This window comes from Zeugodacus cucurbitae, chromosome X (genome assembly GCF_028554725.1).
Source record: "Zeugodacus cucurbitae isolate PBARC_wt_2022May chromosome X, idZeuCucr1.2, whole genome shotgun sequence".
In the NCBI taxonomy this organism is placed as follows: Eukaryota; Metazoa; Arthropoda; class Insecta; order Diptera; family Tephritidae; genus Zeugodacus; species Zeugodacus cucurbitae.
In genome coordinates, this window is record NC_071672.1 from 29828660 (window position 1) to 29836658 (window position 7999).

A 7999-nucleotide genomic window follows, 5' to 3' on the forward strand; every position below is an offset into this window, starting at 1 on the left:
TCAGCAAATATTTATTTATTTCATCCGACCGAATGACCACGTCAAGATCATAGGCAATGGTTTGGTGTGGTTTGTTAGCCGGTGGAATCATTGGATTAAACAAAACAAGGAAAGGACAGACTCTCCTGCAATCTGATTTGAAATCACAAATCACTGGTTAGGCTAAAGAGATTATTCATGCGACAAGAGTTACGAATGAACCGACTTAAACAGCTAAAGAGCACCAGTCATTTGTGCTGCAAGGAACTCATCCCGGCCAACATGGGCGAATTAATTGCCTAGCAGTTTCTTCAGCTGTTGTAGCGTGGTCAATACAACAGTAATCTCCGTTGACGTCGATGCCGGTGTGAGTTCTCAACGGATTGGCTCTATTAGGAAATTGGTGAAACAGCCAGTGTTACCACTCGAAAAAATATTTTTGTACGTATCAACAATACACTCAGAGCAGTAAAAGCAAATGCTTGTTTTACTGTCGGAGAAGGTACGAAAGGTATGACAATGAAAGGCAATGAAAATCAAGCCTATGACAACGAATGCAACAAAACATTTTCCTAATTCATGTCAGCACACATTGTTGTTATTTTTATGCTAAAATGTAAATTATTTTATAAAACCATTTGTTTTCATTGCCTTTCAAGCCTAAAAAATGAGTAAACATTGCATTGCATTGTCGTAAATACGAACAAGTGTTGCTTGCTTATGACTTTTGGTGTTCGTTGCTATTTAGGTTCCCTGCTATATTGTCTCAAATGTCATCAAACAAATCACATGCAATAGTTCGCACATTGCTTCGGTGATTTCAATTGCACTTGTGCAGCAGTTTATTATTTATCTAAGAGATAATTTTTTGGCTGACCATACATAACGTATATACTTCACCCTTGTGCACTAGTTCTTTACAATGTATAATACTATTGAAAGTACTTGTACATATGTATATATGAAAGTACTTTAACTTCCATTGAGTTATTATCTTATCGAGGTTCACAGAACTAAAATTTTAAAATTTTGAATTAATGGTTGTAGTTCTATATTTTGGTTTTCAAAAGAACATTACTTGGCGTTATACTATTTAAAATTGCAAATCTTTCCGGTAAAAATCAAATCTCGATTTGATTTGGTCTAAAGCTCAATATAAAATTTAATTATGTTAGTTTGATTATCACCTATTTCGTTATCGCTAGTTTAACTTTTAATACAGTCATCCCCGCTTAAGTGAAGAGTTAGATATGTAGTTATATATATATATAAATGATCAGGATGACGAGTTAATTTTAAATCCGGATGTATGTCCGTCCGTCTGTCCGTGCAAGCGATAACTTGAGTAGAAATTAAAATATCTTAATGAAACTTGGAACACATATTTCTTGGCACCCTGAGGAGGTTGCTTTCGAAAATGGGCAAAATCGGTCCACTGCCACGCCCACAAAATGGCGGAAACTGAAAACCTATACAGAGTCATAACTAAGCCATAAATAAAGTTATTAAAATAACATTTAGAACACAGGATCGCATTAGGGGAGGCACATTTGGATGTAATTTTTTTGAAGAAGTGGGCGTGGCCCCGCCCTCAAATAAGTTTTTTGTATTTATCTCTCAATAAATAAAGGTATATAAACCAAAATTTCTGCAGTCGTTTCTTTTAGCCACTTCTTAATACAGTCCAAAAATGAAAGAAATCGGATAATAACCACGTCCACCTCCCATACAAAGGTTAGGTTGAAAATTACTAAAAGTAGGTTAACTCACTAACGAAAAACGTCAGAAACACTAAATTTCACATAAGCAATGGCAGATAGGAGCTGCACTCAGATCTTTTTACAAAATGAAAAATGGGCGCGGCATCGCCCACTTATGCGTCAAAAACCATATCTCAGGAACTAAACGACCGATTTCAATGAAACTTGGTTTGTAATAGTTTCCTTACATCCCAATGATATGTTGTGAAAATAGGCCAAATCAATTCACAACCACGCCTACTTCCTATATACCAGAACTTTGAAGACGATCTGAATCATTTAATTTACAATATATAAAGTAAGCACTAGTGAAGATATCGGTGCAGAAATTTGCACAAATACTACGTTTATAGTGTGGCAGCCCCATTCTAAAAATCGCCGAAATCGGACCATAGGTTTTCAAGGCCCCATATATCGAGCATGAGGACCTCGGTGCTTCTAACCTAATATTAGGGTTTCCAACTTTCAATGGACTTTATACAATATATATGACGAAAATGTGGGTAAAATTGTGTATTATATAATATTAATAAAGTTAAATAAATTGCGAGCGTATAAAATGTTCGGTTACACCCGAACTTAGCCCTTCCTTGCTTGTTTCTTTCATATTTATTGTCATTAGTAAGTATTTTTGTTATTAATAACAAATAAATGTGGCTTTCATTCTAAAAGAAAAAATATTAGATCGAAATATTTGAGAAAAAACTTGGTAAGTACTTCGAGGCGCTTAAGTATCTCGAGGCGCTTAAGTATCTCAAAAGTCTTGCATGTTAAGAAGGGGCACTTAAGCGGGGATTACTGTATATAATTCACAGTTGTCCCAACAAATATTTTTGATACATGAATTTGATTTTTTGTTTCTTTATCTATACTAATATTATAAAGAGGAAAGATTTGTATGTACATATGTTTGTAATGAATAAACTCAAAAACTACTGTGCCGATTTCAAATATTCTTTCACCATTGGAAAGCTACATTCACCCCGAGTAACATATGCTTTATTTTCTGTAAGAATCTCAACTTTCTGGAAATAGTTCCCAGGTGGGGTTATCAAAAAGACTCCGTACTGGAGAATCTTAATCTGAAACTGAAAATCGCCCTGCAAGTCATTCTCTTCGCATCGCAATTACGCGATTGCATTAATAAATATGTTGTTTCAAAATTTGTTGCAAATGAAATTATTTAAAATGTGAAGGAATATTTACTTAATATTAGAATAAAAATATGACAACCGACAACTTTCCGACTGAAATTCCATATTCAAAATATTAATAATGTACTCCCATACGTTAAAAACAAAAAATAAATATTTTAGTTCATAGTGTTTTCTAACTCTGTGGATCGAATTCCATTGACTTCAAGATAATTTGAAATAAAATATATTCTAACACTTTCCCATTGTTCAAGAAATCTGTAAATTACATCTAATTATTACAACTAAGCCATATTGTTTGTGAAATAGCAAGCACATTTGGGATTTTACTGAACAGTATTTTTTATAGTCTCTTAAAGCAAGAAATATTAAGCGAACAAATTTTAAGATTAACATTCTTTGTATTAACATTCTATTACATCTAATAAAAAGATTTTGCCTACCAAATCCTTTAACCTACCAACCAAACTACCAAAGGCAAATGAAACTACCAATTTTGGTCCGTTCGGACCAAAATGGCAACGTTGGAAACAGCGTATTTGTCGGCCGTACACTCGAAAGTGGCGTGGCGACCCCTGATCTTTGAACTGCTGCACTTCGCTTGCATCGCTGACTAATGCGACATTGGATTGATTGAGTGGTCCCGTGATTCTTTGCGTCCTCGGAGCAGCGTCGACCGGAGCTGATGCTTTAGGTGCAGCAATCAAGGAGCTCGCAGTCTTTGGAGGTCTTTAGTCCAAGAATGTGTTTAAGACGAGGAGTGACCTTCCCTTTTCGAGAGTTAGAGTATATGAGATAAGACTGAAGTTGGTCCATGAGGTCCATTGTTACAAAGAAAAACAGACGACTGACCAATACAATGGCATGATGATGCAAATTGTGGTATAACCGTATTGATTTATGGTCCCCTAAATTAGTACCATATCTCTGCAGCTGAAGTAAGGAAAACTTACCAAAAAATCATAATTCAGGCGAGTAATAGAGTCGGGAGTGACGTATATTGGATCTAGTGGTAAGTATGTTGTTAAGATAATTCACTATTTCACCAATATTCAATTGGATATATTCACTCCACTAAAAAAGAAAATCATTATGTATGTATAGTATAACGGGGCTGTATAAAGCGTGTATAAAGTCGTCCAGTTAGTGTGAAACCCTTATATCGGGTATATGGTGTCTAAATCCACTAAAATAACTGTTCGACAAATAGTCTAGTGGTGAATGAGGGCAAAACAAGCTAACTCCTGTCATCATGCAAAGATTCTCAGCGAGGCAGTTATAAAAGACTTCGTCTATCTGGGTCCCAGGAGCCATATATCCCAGAACTGCTAATATGGACATAATGCGAAGCTTAAGAATAAGCGCTGGCTTATGCCTATCGCCTAAAAACTTTCCAGCGCGTAAAATATACGATACGATTCCCTTTAGCGGCCGAATAAGAAAAGGACGTCCAAAACACAAGTAGAATTATCAAGTGGATGTAGACCAGAGAACAGCAACCGTTGAGCGCAAAAATGTTCATGCACGAACAATACCCGAAGTATCAGCCCATTCGACTCAAGCGCTCAAAATGGCATTCGTGAATGATTCGCTACTGAGCTAAATTCAGCTCAATTGCGGTGAATTCGTTTGCTCGTGTTGAAACAGCTCTACCCAGGCGTTTGCTCAATCGGCTCAACAATGATCGTGTGGAATGAAAACAAACACACAACAGAGCAAACTCAATGGGTATGAGCAAACTCAACACATATGGATAAACTAATTGTGCTTGAATAAATGCGCAACCAGCAGCGCTACTGTCCAGCAGATTTAAAAGCGAGATCTCCTGAAAGGAGGAATGAAGGAGTCCTCCTATTAACCTCTTTTAGGAGCAGTAAGGGAGATTTTTTAATTTAGTTCTTATATTGTGTTTTTTTATATTTTATTTTATTTTTGACCTCCTTTTGTCATCTTTTAGGAGCAAAAAAGGAAATTTTATACTTCTATTGTAATTTTTTTACTTCATTTTAGTATTGATCTCCTTTTGTCCTCCTTTAGGAGCAATAAAGGAGATTTTTTAATTTTTCGTAGCTTAAAAATCGTACTTTTGATTCAAAAATTACAATTTAACGGGAAATGTATGTGATTGGCGTTGCAACCGTTTAGCCGGTTATAGCCGAATCGACGATAGTGCGCCACCTGTCTCTCTCCTTTGCAGTTCGGCGCCAGTTGGAGATCCCAAGTGTAACCAGGTCGCTCTCCACCTGGTCCCTCCAACGGAGTGGAGGCCTTCCCCTTCCTCGGCTTCCTCCGGCGGGTACTGCATCGAACACTTTCAGGGCTGGAGTGTTTTCGTCCATTCGGACAACATGACCTAGCCAGCGTAGCCGCTGTCTTTTTATTCGCTGAACTATGTCAATGTCGTCGTATAACTCGTACAGCTCATCGTTCCATCGTCTGCGGTATTCGCCGTTGCCAATGTTCTGAGGACCATAAATCTTGCGCAAAATTTTCCTCTCGAAAACTCCTAGTGTCGTCTCATCTGATGTTGACATCGTCCAAGCTTCTGCACCGTAAAGCAGGACGGGAATGATAAGTGACTTCTAGAGCTTGATTTTGGTTCGTCGAGAGAGGACTTTACTGTTCAATTGCCTACTCAGTCCAAAGTAGCACCTGTTGGCAAGAGTTATTCTGCGCTGGATTTCGAGGCTGACATTGTTCGTGTTGTTGATGCTGGTTCCCAGGTATACGAAATTATCTACGACCTCGAAGTTATGACTGTCAACAGTGACGTGGGAGCCAAGACGCGAATGCGCCGACTGTTTGTTTGATGACAGGAGATATTTCGTCTTGTCCTCATTCACCTCCAGACCCATTCGCTTCGCCTCCTTATCCATGCGGGAAAAAGCAGAACAAACGGCGCGGTTGTTGCTTCCGATGATATCAATATCATCGGCGTACGCCAGGAGCTGTACACTCTTGTAGAAGATTGTACCTTCTCGGTTTAGCTCTGCAGCTCTTATAATTTTTTCCAGCATCAGGTTAAAGAAGTCGCACGATAGTGAGTCACCTTGTCTGAAACCTCGTTTGGTATCGAACGGCTCGGAGAGGTCCTTCCCAATCATGACGGAGCTTTTGGTGTTGCTCAACGTCAATTTACACAGCCGTATTAGTTTTGCGGGGATACCAAATTCAGACATCGCGGCGTAAAGGCAACTCCTTTTCGTGCTGTCGAAAGCAGCTTTAAAATCGACAAAAAGGTGGTGTGTGTCGATCCTCTTTTCTCGGGTCTTTTCCAAGATTTGGCGCATGGTGAATATCTGGTCAGTTGTCGATTTTCCAGGTCTAAAGCCACACTGATAAGGTCCAATCAGTTTGTTGACGGTGGGCTTTAGTCTTTCACACAATACGCTCGATAGAACCTTGTATGCGATATTTAGGAGGCTGATCCCACGGTAATTGGCGCAGATTGTGGGATCTCCCTTTTTATGGATTGGGCAGAGCACACTGAGATTCCAATCGTCAGGCATGCTTTCTTCCGACCATATTCTGCAAAGAAGCTGATGCATGCACCTTATCAGTTCTTCGCCGCCGTATTTGAATAGTTCTGCCGGTAATCTATCGGCCCCCGCTGCTTTGTTGTTCTTCAAGCGGGTAATTGCTATTCGAATTTCTTCATGGTCGGGAAATAATAACTGTTAATTTTTGTCTTCAAGCAATTGTTCATTTCAACTGTGTTTTTAAAGCGTGCAGACGTAAGTGTTTTATATCTATTGAGTATTAAATATTTAAAATTGATAATTAAATGTACTCTATAAGGTACATTTTTTTACTCTAGTGAATAAAAAAGTAAATAATTTAAATAAAAAACAAAATAATAATACGCAAAACGAAAATGATGTGGAAAGTGTTAATGAAATTGAAAGTGATACAGGCTCTAAAGAAGTTTTTGAAGAAGTTGAAAGTGGTACAGGCTCGAAAGAAGTGATAGAAGAAATTTTATTTGTTAGCCATTTGGGCAATTGAAAATCGAATAACAAGGGCCGCATGTAATAGTCTTCTTGCAATTTTAAACTCACAAAATTTAAATGTGCCTATATCAAAAAATAAGCTCTTACAATCTTTTCAACCAGATGATACTAATGTAATAGTATGTAATAGTATGGAGAATATTTTCACTTTGGCTTAGAAAATGCATTGAAAAATGAAATAAAACACGATAATTCTGTAGGTGAAACAATTGTATTAGATGTTTTTTGCGATGCACAGTGGGGCCAATGGAGATCATTTCTCGGATTAATTAACAGGAGCTTTATTTTTATAATTTTTGATTATTTTATATTTTATTCAAATCCAGTTAGGCACAACAAATAGTTTTTAAGAAGATTTGGATGCAGCTGTAATATTAAAATAATGGTTTACTATATATGACTATAGAATTGAAGCAATTCCAAAAAGTTCTTATTTAATATCGATGTCATCTGTATCTAAACTCTCATTGTAATAATTGTCACCTTCACTAACATCATCATCGTCATCGTCGACGTCATCATCATCATCATCATTATCATCATCATCAACATCTTCACTATCATCATCGCTATTTCCATACTCATCACTTATAATTAAATCGACAGGTTCTTCTGGTAAATTTTGCAAGTTCTTGTTTGGCAATCTTCGCATGCTTGAAATTATTGGATCTGAGGTTAAAAAAAAAGAATTGAGAATATCTAGATTAGACTTTTCGCGGCTGCACTTTCTTGAATGGAATTGACGATATTTTTTAAAATCTTTATTGCGAGCTTCTTGTGCTTCTTCTGATAATTGGCCAATAGGCAAAAGTGCGTTATCAATAATTTCAGGTCCGTGTATAAAGTATTTGTGCAAAGTCGGGGGCATGTTGTACCACGGATACAACTTAACAAAAAGTTTTGGTGTTTTACGTGAAAAAAATCGAAATTTTTTGTTGTTTATTTCATACCTACTAGATACCACAATTAAAAGAATGTGCATTTGCTTTATCAAATTTAAATTTATAGAGGTTATTTCAGCAGACTTTTCTGCATTTTGAAAAAAACGTCTGGCGGTATTACCATCATTTGTGTTTCCAAAGCCAGGTTTTGGTTC